This window comes from Danio rerio, chromosome 9 (assembly GCF_052040795.2).
Source record: "Danio rerio strain M-AB ecotype USA chromosome 9, GRCz13ab, whole genome shotgun sequence".
Classification (NCBI taxonomy): domain Eukaryota; kingdom Metazoa; phylum Chordata; class Actinopteri; order Cypriniformes; family Danionidae; genus Danio; species Danio rerio.
This window is the reverse complement of record NC_141029.1, coordinates 25,038,416-25,051,635: the sequence shown is the minus strand read 5'-3', so window position 1 is coordinate 25,051,635 and position 13,220 is coordinate 25,038,416. Positions and strand designations below refer to the sequence as shown.

Genomic DNA, 13,220 nt, shown 5'->3' with positions numbered 1-13,220 from the left:
GTCATGCCTAGAGACTGAACATTTAATACATACATGCATTATCCCATGTTTTCCACAAAACTGCATTTCTGTCACTTACGCAAAGATGATATTGATATCTAAATCATCTTTAACTTGCGGAAAACACTTTTTAGGCCCCCAAAATGCCATTTTCATGTAACTGGAGGGTAAAAGCTCTTTAGTTTTTGAATTTGTTGTGTAAGTATCCCCTAGGTGAAATGACAGACGCTCTGGTGACAAATGGCATATTTCTTCAGTCATTTAGTTTGCTTAAATCCCAGCATTGTTTTACCATTAACAGCAAGATCATATTTGGCAAATCAACATCAATCGAACATAATTTCTTTAATTATTGTTTGCTGGACACTCCTTTACACCTTTTAAGGGGGAATCTCCTCATCCACCACTAGTGTGCAGCATCCACCTGGATGACGCAACGACAGCCATATTGAAGTAATATGAAACCAATTATAATATGGGGATAGTTAAGAGGCCATGATGGAAAGAGGCCAGTGGGCAAATTTGGCCAGGAGTTAAACCCCTACTCTTTTTTTTTTTTTTTTTTTTTTTTTTTTTTCCCCAAAGGATATTCTGGGATTTTTAATGACCACAGAGTCAGCAGGACCTCGGTGTAACCTCTCTTGTGAAAGGTGGCACTCACTAAGCAGTATAGAGTCCCCATCAATACTGGGGCTTTAGGACTCATACACAGACTGCAGGTTGAACGCCCCCTGTTGATCTCACTAACACTACTTCCAGGAGCAACCTAGATTTTCCAGCCTGATCTCACGAGAAAACGTAACTATTTTACGTTTTGCCAGTTTAGTGGCTAATTCGTACGAATTCGTACGATTTCAGTCGTACGAAATGATACGATTTTAAAAAGGAGGCGTGGCACCTAACCCCACCCCTAACCCCAACCGTCATTGGGGGAAAAGCAAATCGTTCTAAATTGTACGAATTAGATCGTACGAATTCATACGAATTAGCCACTAAATGAAAAAGTTACGAATTGCCGTGAGATTGTGTTGGATTTTCAGATACTGACTGGGATCAGCCCTGTTTAGCTTCAGTGGGCGACCGCAACCCTTGTGTGAGTTGCAGAGAGCTGCCGGTAAAACATTAACGTTACATTATATTTTAATATTATTATCATGAGATTCACTCAGATTTAGACCTCAATATGAAAGAAAAAAATAAGCCACTGTTTTAGCCACTTGTAAAATGTAAAGAAAATCACAATTATATTTTGTCCTTAAAATTGCAAATTTTATTTGTTTACGAAAAAATTTAAATGACTCTAAAATCAGTGTATATTAAAGCCACAATAAGTTATTTTTTTAATAAAACAAAAATACTAGAACAGTGTTAATGGATATATGTTGCTGACTAACAGTATGTTGCATTATCACAACTGTTTCAAAGAGATGTGAAATAAAAAGTTTTATGGATCTACATGGACTGTGTAGTAATACTATTGAAGTTACACACACTCTATTTACAGTTTGGTTTTGTAGAAAACAGGCAAATATCATAGACGCTTACAGTAATGCACAGAGCAGCAGCATTATAAAAGAAACCTAAAATATATTTAGCATGATAAAACAGGTCAGCTTCTTCTTCATCTGATCATGACCAGAAGAACTTGAAGTTGTGGACTGTGGTATAATTAAAGCTCTGCTGCTTGCAGGCTGTTTTTATGCTAGTCTCAGTGATAGTCTCAGTCTCAGCTCGTCTCAGTAATTCTTCAAGAGTTTGCTTCGACAGCTTTCGGCCGTACTCTACTTCATATTACCATGATAAGAAGTAGTGAATACTTAGGGTGCTTTCACACCTGCCTTATTTAGTTCGGTTGAATTGTACTAGAGTTCGTTTTCCCTCTTGGTGTGGTTCGTTTGGGCAGGTGTGAATACAGCAATCGTACTCGAGTGTGCACCAAAAGCGGACCAAAAAAGCCTACCGAGACCTGCTTGAAGAGTGGACTCGGTACGCTTTCAAACGAACCCTGGAGTGGTTTGTTTGTGTTGAGAATATGATCCGAACTAAAACAGACCCAACCGCAAAAAGTACTGCGCCTTTTGGACTAATCCAGCTGCTGTAGACTGATGCGATGTACATTATGGGATATGACAGAAAATCATTTGTTGACAGCGCTTTATCAACAGAGAGAGAGAGAGACAGAGAAACATTACCTGATGGATCGTTGGCATTTTCCCGCATGTGAATTCTGACTAATCAATAAGCAGTTTAGGAACTATGTTCAACAACATCTGGCCATTGAGAGATGTGGATTTTGTCAGATGAGTGCACTTTGGTTCTTTTCAACTGGTTCGGACCAAAGCAATTATTGTGGTGTAAAAACGACCCAAAGACGACAGAAAATGCAACAATGTATCATTTATTACCCCTGGTCCGGACCAAATAAAGCAAACTACAGATGTGAAAGCACCCTTAAGCTTATCCAGAAAAATGATTGCTGCAGGAGTCCCATATAGGATGTAATGAAGACCACAATTCTTATGATTCCACCATCAGTCACCGCATTATAACTATGCCTTTGTTTGTTGTGAATACGTGCCCTCTAGTGGCGAAAATTATACTGTGCCTTTAAAATAAAAAGAAACAGGATATTATTATTACTGTAGAAGTCACCGCAACTAATGAAATGGAAGAGCTGGACACCAATCATTTATCTTCAAACCATACAGTGAGGCAGTGCTGCTTCTCATGATGAAGTGAGTTATGATAAATCGTCTTGTTTACTTTCATCGGCTTGATTAAGTGCGTAAACGGTTCCTCATCTCTTTACTCCATAGCACACCGCTGTGCTTTTTGTATACAAGCAGCGGGGCTGTGTTTTTAAAATTCCTTCCCTGCTGATCTGAGAACAGCTCTGTCTTTTCACACGAGATGCTCAGGTTGAGAGTTTGGAGCAGGAAGCTGAACCTCTAGCAGTACAAAAGAGCAGCTCCCCCCTGGCGGAGCTGCGAGAACAATAAAAACATTCCCAAGAGGATCTCGGTGTAGGACACAAAGCTGAGGACCATTAATAATCACTGCTGTCTGGAATAATGAGGCTTTTTCTTTTCCAGACCAAACATGACATATGGCTCTTCCTCCAAAACCACTGCAGAGGAAATGAGATTTGGGTTCTGTTACTCATGAAGTTAAAGTGTGTGTGTCAGTCTGTCCTGTGTGTGTATGTGTGTGAGTGAGTGAGTGCGGGCATGTGGTGCCTAATCCTCATATTCACTAGCCTAATTTTATATTCACAAAATTAATACCATTAATTTTTGACCTTGTGGGGACATTTTGTGGTCCTCTTGAGTAAATAGGCACAATATTCAGCCTGACCAGAAACTAAAAAAAAAAATCCTCTCGTCTATGCGAAGTCCCCATAAAACACGAAAACCATCCTGTGCATGTGTGAGCGTCGTGTGTGCAGTTTGCTCTGGCTGCTGGCTGTCTTTGTTCTGGTTTTATTAGGCGTGGAGTTGGAGTCTGTCACTTTCAGGCTTTGAAGAGTCATTTGTCTCCCATTGAGGAAAACAGTATCAGCGGCACTGTGCTCATCCGCACCGCCTGTGTCTTTAGTATTCAGAGCCCAGTCTGTGCAAAGCTCATCCACGTGCAATACAGTGGGCAGGCTAGCAGACCTGAAGACCTCACGAATGGGTAAAAAGCAAGTTATAATACGGTAGAATAGAATGCAACGATTAGTATTATAAATCTCTTCAAAATTTCCAGTTGAATCATACTAAACTTTGAAATTTTATAGCTAGAAAAAACATTATTTAAATTGTTAATAATTAATGTTAAATATGTCAAATCATTAAGCAATAACAACATAACATTAGGCATATGCGCAGCACACCTTTACATATTTTTTCAGTTTCCCCCGCAGGTGCCATATTATAACTTTCCAAACCAAACTGAGTAACATATCATCAGGTTTTATGAATTTGATAGATTATGACATTTATTGTTGTTAGTAACAAAACAAAAAAACGTGTAAATTACAAAATTCAGTAGTTTCTGAATTATTTTTAGGATTTACTCAAATAAATTTTTTATGGCATTAAATAAAAAATAAATAAGAGTTTAATTACTTAAAATATAAGATGTTATTGAAAAAATAAGTACACATACACATAAAACAGGAAACTCAGCACATTTTTCAAATGATATTAATGTATATGATTAGTATCATTAATACTATTGTACATCAATCATTCATTTTTTTATTATTATTTCTATATCTCTCTCCCTTTCTCATTTTTTACTTTTTATATAAGCTGTAGAAAATGTTATTGCTACGTCCAGTTTAATCATGTATCTATCCTCACATTTGATATATTGCTTTTTGTTGTTAAAGGGGTGGTCCACTACGATTTCATAATTTAAACTGTAGTTTATGTGTAATGTAGCTGTGTAAACATAAACAGCATCTCTGAATGTAAGACACTCAAAGTTCAATGCAAAGGGAGACCTTGATTTTTACAGAGTTAGGTTAGCAAAGTCTACAATGAACGAATTTCGGGAACCACAAAAAAAACTTCCGCCCCCTGTGAAATCACAAAGGTTCGTTTACTGTGCAGCCACACTGCGCAGCTAAGGCCCGTGGCCAGAGGCGCTGTAACGTCACAGCAGAGGGAGAAATGCCATCCTGCTATTTCCACAGAGCTTCTCTGTTTCTGTATTTGGGCTTCTAAATGACACGACCCAAACACGGAAGTGCTTACAGTTCAATATTAATTATGTTCCAGAGAACTATAAAATACACAGCAAGCATGATTTGACAAAACGCAGCTTCCAGAATCTCTCCCAGTTCAGTGCTGGATTCGGCTAAAATCTCCTCAAAGATGGAGCAAGGATACGCTGTGAACTCTGAGCCACGACCTGTAAGTGTTTTTAATTATTAAAAAAAATTGATCATAAATTGTCCAGTGTCTAGCCTTAACGGTATGTTGTAACAAAGATGTAAACAACAGGAAATGATGTTCGTCACCGCCAACGATTTAGCTACAAATCCATATTTATCAGTCAAACTTTTGTAAACACACATACACGCACAGCACGTGCGTCTCTCTGTGTGTGATGGCAGTTTTTCTATCGGCAGCTTTTCCATGCGTTTTACATCTCAGACAATGAAGTCACAAAAGATATGTGAACGATTCATGTTACTTACACAGGCATATTCCGGATATGTGTGAAAAATGTCCTGTAAAGCATTGAGTTAAAAAAAAAATACAGCAATGCTCTCCTATCTGGAGTGTAGCAGCAAAAAAAAAAGAATCAATCAATGCTCACACAGGTCTCATCCCACATATTGTGCTTTATTCTGTCACCTGCGTCACCACAGAAAATAACTTAATCCGAGCATGAGAGAAAAATAAAAATAAACATCGGTCTCACGCACATGCGCTTCTCGTGTTACAGATAGTTCATAGTATAAACACACACACACACAACGGCACACAAACACTCTCTTAAAGGAGCCGCATCCCATTTTCACTCGTTGCAGACACTTGTTGACTGTTTACACAAAACGCGCTTGCTTGTATGGGCGTGACGTGGAGCCGATTTGCAGCACATGATGATGATCAATCAGAGTCACTTGAGGGCGGGCCTTTCAGAGGAACTAGGAAATATATCAGTCGTTTTCATGTTAGCTGAGTAGCTGTGTATAATCAAAGCGAGATTTATGAAAAATAACATGATTTCCTTCAAGTGAAACATGAGCACACATTGCTTTGCATCTTATTAACATAGTTGAAGTAAGAATAATTAAGCCCCCTGAATTTTTAGCCCCCGTTCATTTTTCCCCCAATTTTGTTTAACGGAGAGATTTTTTCAACACATTTTTAATCATAATAATTTTAATAACTTATTTCCAATAACTGATTTATATTTTCCATGATTACAGTAAATAATTTTTTACTAGATATTTTTCAAGACACTTCTATACAGCTTAAAGTGACATTTAAAGGCCTAACTAGGTTAATTAGGTTATAGGCAGGTAAGGGTCATTAGGCAGTTTTTGTATAATGATGGTTTGTTCTGTAAACTATTGAAAAAAATGCTTAAAGGAGCAAATAAATTTGTCCTTTAAATTGTGTTTAAAAAATTAAAAACTGCTTTTATCCTAGCTGAAAAAAAAACAAATAAGAAGAAAAAAATATTATTGAACATACTGTGAAAATTTCCTTGCTCTGTTAAACATCATTTGGGAAATATTTAAAAACGAAAAATAATAATTCTGAATTTAGCTGTATGTCTAGAGTTATTAATTAATTTGTCATAATTGCACATTTTCCAAAAATAAAATACAAATTTGAATTAATTTTATCTAATAAAATCTACAGTGGCTTCTGTACTATATAATAAATAGCACTGCTGTAGCATTTTAATAAAAGTGAAACAATGGATTTCAATGTTTTACCCTGTATATTCCCTTTAGTATAATGTCACTGACTCACTGTAAATTTGAAGAGAAGTCATTTAGGCCTTACTGGAAAGCCCCCATTGTGCCTATTAATTTAAAAGAAAATTGACATGATTAAATTAATCAATTATTGGATTATCTATTGATGCATTGGGTCAAAAGAGTGACTTTTAAGTTATAGGAGTAGCACAAAAACAACCTTCATTTCCCGAGTGGCATTTACTACTCTCAAACAATGGACAACCTTCATTCCTGCTCTTGTTTTTAATGGTGGCGCCTTGTCAATTTGTGCTTCATTGAAGTCTGGTGATGGATGGTGTCTCCTCACAGGCGTCTTCAATAACTGTGTTCTGCTTGTAAAGGAAGTGACTCGTGATTGGATGCGCTGGTCATGATCTTCGGCAAAAGAAACGAAAGCTATCAATAGCACAGAACTTTTGCAATAAAAATGCTCTGTTTTTTTTTTTTTTTAAGCCAAAAAAAGTTAAAATATCTGCAAATTAGTACATTTTTATTTTAAAAATCCTCATTTTTATCTTTAAACAACATTTTAGAAAACCTGAAATGCAAACAAAGTCATGCCATTCTTAAACTAATCAATTAACTGGGAAAGTGTGTTGATGGCTGTTACTGATAACTGATGAATGTCTTCTTGAAATCTGTTTGAAGTCTGTTTTTTAAGCTAATTTTGCCAATCACATGTTACACACTGCTATAAAAATTATGAGAAAAGTGAACAATATGATGTAAAATCCCTCTATACTGCACCACAAATGCTCTATTTGGGACGTAGCTCTTGTGATAATCCCAACATCACAACTCTGTCCGCATTTGATCTCTGGATCTGTCCTGTCCTGTAATGTGAATAGGTCTCGGCTGTTTTGTGGGCTTGTGTATGTGCTCAGTGACATCCAGCGAGGCTTAACATTCCTCGGCAGGGCTAGAGTCACTGCACTAATTGGCAGACGGCAGTGTTTCCAGAGAGATTTTCTTCTCCGTAAGGATCTGACCTCTCAAACCTGAATGAACCAGACCTCGGAGCTCTGTGCTCTTGATGGCACTTAGTCAACAGGGCATAAAAATACAATGGTGGGAAAATAATTCTGATGGATTGTAGAGCAGTGGCCTTTATTGTTTGTGAATGCAAGACATCATCTCAGTAAAATGATGTTAAATGGCTACTGAGAGAACAGTGAATCCGCACAGATGTTTATTCATTTATGGTCTATTCCAGCTGCGGGTGGCAGTAGGTAAAAGGAAACCCACTTTGTTTTGAGGGAACTCACTTGCTAATTCAGACTGAACTGAATTTAATGACCTGCATGTCATCTATGTAGTGCACATGTGACCCTGGACCACAAAACCAGTCTCATGTTTATTCATTCATTCATTTTATTAATTCATTTATCAATCAAGGGTTGCCACAGCGGAAGCTACCACCAACTTCTCCAGCCTATGTTTCACGCAGCCCTCCCAGCCACAACCCATCACTGGGTAATAACCCATACACTCTCACTCACACACATACACTATGGCCAATTAGCTTATTCGATTCACCTGTAGCGCATGACTTTGAACTATGGGGGAAACTTATGAAACTGTAAAGAGTATTCTAACAGCTGCAGGATGCCATTGCAACCATCTGATGACAATTGTGATGTGCTCTGATTTTCTGGTCAGAATTCTGGCAGGGCATGCTGTATAGGTTACAGCTGGGAAGACCAGTGAGTCCATTACAGTGAAAAGCAAGGCATGAACAAGTGTCTCCAAGTCTTGACATCAGAATATATTTTCGAGATCAGATATTTTTGAGATCATAATAAGCTGATTTGCCTCTTTATGATTATTTGGCTCGGGGAAGCATATTACAGATTAATCAACAGTGATCCATGAATAGAGTCTTGTGGGACTCCATGTGAAATGGATGTTGACTTCAACTTATGGTAAAATTTGAACCATGTTGAGCACAGTCCCAGAAATCTCCATAGTCTTAAGTATTGTATAATAGACACATTTAGCACTGAGGTCAATTAAGGTGCATTGTTAATTTGCTTGTATTTAATATAATTCATTGCTTTTATGCAGGCTTTCTCTGCACTTATAATGCGCCCAGAAACAAATTTTACTTCCAATTGAATGTGTTCAGGTTTTGTTTTTACCTAAAATGTTGTTCTTTTTTTCTCAGTTAAAATAAAATTACACTCTTTAAACCAAAGGTTAGATTTGTCCATATTTTACACAACATTGCGTTAAAACAGTCCACTATTTTTAAAGTGATTATGTTGATTATAGACTTTCAGTTAATAAATAAAAATTATTTTAAAACAAATTGGCTTAACAGCTTAAAAACAGGGCTTAACACGTGAAGCATTTATCACTTCTAGGATATCTGCTGCTGTTAAATATATTTTATATAGTGTCATTTTTTAAATTCAGTTCAGGGGTTGAGTATTCAATGCTGCTGTAAATGAGGCTGAGGGTTTGATAAACTGTAGGTAATTATAATGCAACATGCTGTATATTTTTTTCTGTCAGAAAGACAGCTTAGCTCAACAGAAAACATGTTGTTTAACAATACTACAATCCATTAAATGCATTGTACTTTATCCTTTATTTTCATTCCAAACATAAGTAAATATGGCCCAGGCTAACGTCGACAATGTTGGTATTCACTTACTCAAGTAGATTCAATTCACTTTGTGCATTATGTAAAGTAAAGAAAAAAAAAGAATTGATTGTGCAAAAACGTTTGACTGGTCTTAAAGTAGAGACTCAAAGCTCTGGCATAAAGCTGACGTGCAGCTGACGGGAGAGGACAGGTGGATCTCGCTCTGTGATCTTTAAGCACATGTGAAAAGCAGTTTCTGTGAAGTTTGAAGACTTGCTGAGATCTTACACCCCCTGCGTTGCCAGCAAACCTTTCAACATGAAGAAGAAATAACTTGAGGCTGATGGAAAGTACATACTTGGCCCCTGTTGACCTGTTCTCGGCAAACGTTTAGGAACCAAGAATAGAGTTTGGATTCAGATTGTGTATTGTGGACACTAAGCAATACTATGGATAAGCACCTGAAATGCATATGCTTTGATAGGTGATTTATACACTTTTCATAGTCATAAATCCTCATTGATATATTTCAAAGGGTTAGTTCACACAAAATTGCAAAGTGAAACCATATTCACACAGGATTGAGTTTCTGTTTGACATTGTAAGTTGTATAAGTTTGACATTGTATATGTGAAGAAGGCAGCCATGTCTTTTGAATGGCTTAAATTAAATTAGATTACTTTTTTATGTCTTAATACTGTACTTTTTTGCATAAACCCAATATTGGGTTTGTTTTTTTATTTAAATTTAAATAACACTCTTCAACCCAATGGTTGGGTTTATCCATGACACAACATTGGGTTAAAACAACTCAGCATTTTGTAGAGCTTGAAAGCATTGATTACAGATTAGACAAAAGTGGTAGAATTTTAAAACTGACTTCATTTTTTGTACGAAATATATACGAAAGACTTTTGGATGGACAAGACGATGAGTAAATGAACTGCCATTGTTTGCATGAACTATCCCTCTAAATGAAAGTTCAATGTAATGTACTAGTATATATGAGTACAGTACAGCAAAAAACACCTAAAGCAAATGTCTAAGACATGACTGTAGATGAAAGCAGAGGGGAAAAGAGCTGGCGTAAGATGTTAGTAGCAGGAATGCAGAATTGCTACCAGCATTTCATCTGTAAATCCTCTTTTGCAGATGGGCATTATGTGGAAATGATTGACATGTAGAGGAAAAGGTCGGAGCTCCTTGAAGAGACCAGCGTGAATGATTGAATCACGCCAGAGGCAGTCCTGCATTCACCACCGTCCCTGTAGAAAACATCCTCAAAGCGAACCAGTTCACTCAGTCTGAGATGATTATGAGTCTCTCGCATGCCAACCAACTCAACTAGATGCCTGGTGACAGGTAAGAGGACATAACAGGTGTGTTATTCCCTCTGGAAGTGGAGAGCATAACATGGCTGTGATGAGTAATAGTAATGACTGTCAACTCATCAACACAGTTTTGACTTGGCACAAGAGAAAATGTTGAGGGATTTAGTCCTTGATAGCAGGAAGTAGGTTTGCAGACAGAATAAATCCTGAATCGGGATCATTTGAGAAACCTCAACACAAATCATCTCAACAACTGATTTCAGTGTTTTCTTAAAAACATGCGTGAGTGTGCCAGGCTGTACTGAGTGCTGGTGTGGGTTTGCAGCTGTACAGCCTGAGGCAGAAATGACAATGACAGTCTGATCTGTTTGTTCACTTTAACTCTGTGTTTACAGCAGCTCTATTTTCAGACAGGCTTCAGGAACGCAGAAAACCTAGACCTATTTATGTGGTCTTATAAAGAAAGTATTAACATAATACAGTCTCAAAATCTTTCCCCTAGAGCAGAGCCTCACATTAAAGGGATAGTAAAACCTAAAAAATGAAAATGTATTTACCCTTGGGGCATTCAAGACGATACCTTTTTCTTTAAAGGAATATTTTTAGCTGAAACTGTGTTCCTCCTTGGTGATTTATGTAATGCAGGTCAATGGCTACTTTGGCACTTTGAGAGTCAAAAATACATATACAGCAAAATGAATGCCTATAAATCCGGATTGAGGCCTTACGTTTGAAATATCAATGGAATGAAAGAATTAACAGTGATAATGAACTTTGTTGTTGCCTCCTGTTGGTGTGTCTGGTCCCATCCAACACAATCTCAGGGGGCAATTTGTAACTTTTTGATTTAGTGGCTAATTCATATGCATTTGAGTGGGGTGGGTTGGGGATGGCTGGGTTTAGGGGGTGGGGTAGGGTTTAAAATTGTACATTTTTGTACCACTGAACTCGTACAAATTTTTATGAATAAGCCACTGAACTGACAAAATGTAAAATACACAGTTAAATAACGGCCATTAAATTACAGACATTTTACCTTAAAATAACGGATGTTAAATTACAGAAATTTCCTTAAATTTAAGTTTCAGGTAAATTTTCTGTAATTTATCGTCTGTTATTTTACGGCAAATGTTTGTAATTTAACAGCCGATATTTTACAGTTTTTTTTTTTGGCACCCTAGACACATTTTTTTAACAATGTATTTAAATTTCTTTGTGAGATCAGGTTGTCCCATCTAGACTAAAAATCTATGTGTGAACACACCAAACAGAAAGTTTCACAAACTAATTTGGAGAGGAGCATGTGATCTCGGCTGGTCTCTCATCTGTAATTATTAGTAAGCCAATGGGATTATTCCAAACTCACAATAAATAGCCTTTCTAGTATTACTCCCTTATCTTCGTTTTTTGAAGAATCCCCCCATCCACCCTATCTCCCCCTTTTCCTCCTTTACCAGGGGGAGCTCTCCAGAACTACCTGATCTCGAAGCCCTCTACATGTTAGACCAGATGGGAGCCCTGGACTTGATTATCTCCGAGCTCAGGGTTCTCTCCCTGAACAGCATGCCAAACCTGCTAATATTATCAAACAATATCTAAGTGCAAACTTTTGAAACAGTTGACTGCAACTAGAATGTACATACTGAGCCTGCGTGAGAGGATTTATCTTTCGATTTCTACCGGTGACAGTATCTGTACTCTCATTCTACAAAGGGAAACTAGAACTGGTGCTTTAAAGTAGTGTTTTTGAATCTTTCCACAGTAATTTTCGCTTGTTCAAATATGTTAGATAAAAGACTGATTAAAATCACTGCCTGTTCTTTGTCACTTCTCATGATTTGCATCGTTTGCTTAGCTTCTTCCCTTGAGTTTTTGTTCTCAGTTTTGTAGCTGAAGAGCCAATCAAAAGGCCCTTTTTCACTGACAGCTGACACCTTTTCTACATGCTGAATCAGGCAGACTCCCCCTGATTTAAACCCAATGAAAAGCGACATTTGGAACACCAAATAAACTAGACTGCCAATTGCTTAGCGATAAACTGAATAAAAAATATTTCTGCAAAATCGTTGCAAACAATTTATATGGGCTGAATTTCATTCATTCATTTTCTTTTTGGCTTAGTCCCTTTATTAATCTGGGGCCACCACAGAGGAATGAATCACCAACTTATTTAGCATATGTTTTAAACAGTGCCCTTTCAGCCACAACCCATCACTGGGAAACATCTATACTCACTCACAGACACTCATACATTACGGTCAATTTTAGCATGCCCAATTCACCTATACCACATGTCTTTGGACTTGTGGGAGAAACCAGAGCACCCGGAGGAAACCCACGCCAACACGAGGAGAAAATGCAATGAAATAAGAAACTGACCCAGAAATGCCAACTGACCCAGCCGAGGCTTGAACCAGCGACCTTCTTGCTGTAAAGCGAATGTGCTACCTACTGCGCCACCGCTTCACCTGGGCTAATTTTAAACAAATTAAATTTAGTAATGTTCAACTTATTTTTTTGTTTAAATTCAGCCTAAATACATTGTTTACAACCACCTACAGGTAACATAAAAAAATATTAGTAAATCCAAGGAATCTACCCTGCCTTGTCGTGTCCATCAGGAGGCAAAACAATCAGTCTGTGAAAAACATTAATACCTTTAATATACAGCTTAGGGCGTCACAGTAGTGGCACAGTGGGGGGCAAGATCGCCTTACAGCAAGAAGGTTGCTGGTTTGAGCCTCGGCTGGGTCACTTGGAATTTCTGTGGGGAGTTTGCACGTTCTCCCCGTGTTCGCGTGCATGGGTTTCCTTCGGGTGCTCTGGTTTCCCACAA

General features: G+C 37.6%; 2 long non-coding RNA genes across 2 annotated transcripts; both read right to left on the bottom strand.

Moving 5' to 3' along the window:
* Positions 1-544: 544 nt before the first annotated feature.
* On the bottom strand, positions 545-3,633 carry LOC147842355 (uncharacterized). The gene is made up of 2 exons (XR_015499387.1): positions 1,045-3,633; positions 545-780 (listed from the first exon to the last, which is right to left on the bottom strand). It is a non-coding gene; the product is annotated as an uncharacterized LOC147842355 (long non-coding RNA).
* Positions 3,634-4,360: 727 nt separating this feature from the next.
* LOC147842354 (uncharacterized) lies at positions 4,361-6,151 on the bottom strand. Its single transcript, XR_015499388.1, has 2 exons — positions 5,717-6,151; positions 4,361-5,672 (listed from the first exon to the last, which is right to left on the bottom strand). It is a non-coding gene; the product is annotated as an uncharacterized LOC147842354 (long non-coding RNA).
* Positions 6,152-13,220: the final 7,069 nt, after the last annotated feature.